The sequence below is a fragment of the Puma concolor genome, chromosome B1, assembly GCF_028749965.1.
Source record: "Puma concolor isolate L17-30 chromosome B1, mPumCon1.1.hap2, whole genome shotgun sequence".
Lineage (NCBI taxonomy): Eukaryota > Metazoa > Chordata > Mammalia > Carnivora > Felidae > Puma > Puma concolor.
The window spans coordinates 150,262,657-150,264,732 of NC_141670.1; positions in this window are offsets into that span (position 1 = coordinate 150,262,657).

Genomic DNA, 2,076 nt, shown 5'->3' on the forward strand with positions numbered 1-2,076 from the left:
TTGTTTTTTGCCCACTTTTCTTTTTCTTTTTTTTTTTTTGAGGAATTTTTTTTATTTGGATATTAGCACTCTACTTCTATTCTCCATATCTCATACTTTCTTCTTTAATAGTTTCTATTTACATGTTCTTGTTTTTTGCTTCTGGGAGATTTCCTCAATTTGTTCTTCCAATTTGGCTAATCCACTCCTCTATTGTATTCATTCTCTATATCCCAATGTTTGAGCTCTTTATTTCAATTATTATATTTTCATACATAATATTTGTGCTTGCTTCTTTTCTGTATTTTTAAAAAAACTTTTTTGTGTTTCTAACATCTTTCCTTATTTCTCTTAGTAATTATCAAGATAACTGCTCTAATAGTTCTGCTTCTGATAGATGGAATAGTCCAACATGTATTTTTCTTTTGAAGTAGTAGTACTCTTCAAATATTTTGTGGATTGTTTTTATGAGTTCAGTTTTCCCTAGTACTATCATCTCTGCCAAGCAGTGCGCAGTCCCTGATTGCCCCAAATTGCTTAGGTGTGTGTGTGTGTGTGTGTGTGTGTGTGTGTGTGTGTGTGTGTAGGGTGACTGGCCTTTGAGTCTGTCACTTCTCGTTCATAAACAACCTTCAGGCTAAAGAGCCACTCTGCATCACATGGATAAACAACATTAGGAGGGAATGTAGCTCAGATTGTAACTCACTAGCCTTGGAACTTGTATGGGAAAGGTGTAACTCCCCAAAGTGACTTAGTTCCTATTCTATAATTTTTCATAAGCTGTTTTGGGTCGGGTTCCCCAGCTAACAGACCGAGATGAAGATTTCTTTGCAGGAATTTATTAAAGTGTGGTTTCAGGAATAATACCTCAAAGGAAGTAGGGGAAACAGAATTGGGCAGTGGGAGGGGTGAACTGTGATGCTGTTATAGCAGCTGATCCCACAGGAAGTCTGGAGTAAGGAGAGACCTTCAGAGTGTCCAACACTGAGGCAGGGTGGCTGAAATTTGGTACCAAGCTCTCATCCCAATTGACCAGTAATTGAATGCAGGCTATCCCTATGTTTTCTAGTAGGCATTCATGTTCAGCACTGTTTTCTGGGGTTGTTTTGGAGTTAGCAGTAGTATTTCTGAGGTGGTTTCAAGTTTGGTTGTGGTCACTGAGATGGTTTTAAGTTGACTGGTGATCTCAGGGTGGTTTGGGGTTCAGTGATGGTCTCTTGAATGGATTCATGTTGGTTAATGATTTCTGGAGTGGTTTGGGGTTCAGCAGTGGTTTCTGGGGTTGGTGTGTTTTCAAGTTTAGCAAATTTTTTCTAAGGAGGTTCAAATTTAGCACTGGTCATTGGGGTGGTTTCAATCAATGTCTCAGGTTTTTTGAGGGGAAGGTTTCCTGGTAGATTCAGCATCAGTAGGAATCTCTGGGGTAGTTATGGGGTGGTCTTTTTAGGATCAGCAGTGTCTTTTGGGATAGTTTCATTTTCAGCTGTGGTCTCAGGCATGTTTTGATGTTTAGCACTGATTTTTGATGGGGCTTCAAGTATATTGCTTGTTGTTTGGTTGGTTTCAGGTTCAAGGGTATTCTGTGGTAGTTTTGGATTCAGTGGTGATCGCGTGGCTGCTTTCAGGTATAGGAGTATTTTCTGAGGTGGTTTTAAGTTTGGTGTTGGTCACTGAGGTTGGTTTGATGTTTTGAGTTCATCAGTGGTCTCTGGGTTGGTTTTTGATTTTGTGGCAGTGCTTTGTGTGGTCACATGTTCACCAGTGGTCTCTGAGGTGGTTTTGGGTTCAACAGTAATTTTTGGGAGTGGTATCAACTTTAATGACAGTTGTTTGGGTGGTTTCAGGTTCAAAGATATTTGTGGTGGTTTTTGGTTCAATGGTGATCTCTTGGTTGGTTTCATGTTCATCATTCTGTCCAATAGGATAGTTTTAGACCTAATAGTGTCTTCTTTGGTGGTTTTAGGTTCAGCAGTGGTCTCTAGAGTGGGTGTGATTTCAGGTGTGGGTTGTGGGGTAGTTTTGAGTTTGGTGGTGGTCACTGTTTGCTTTGAGTTCTATAGTGTTCCCTGGTTTGTATTTCAGTTCTGTGGCAGTCTC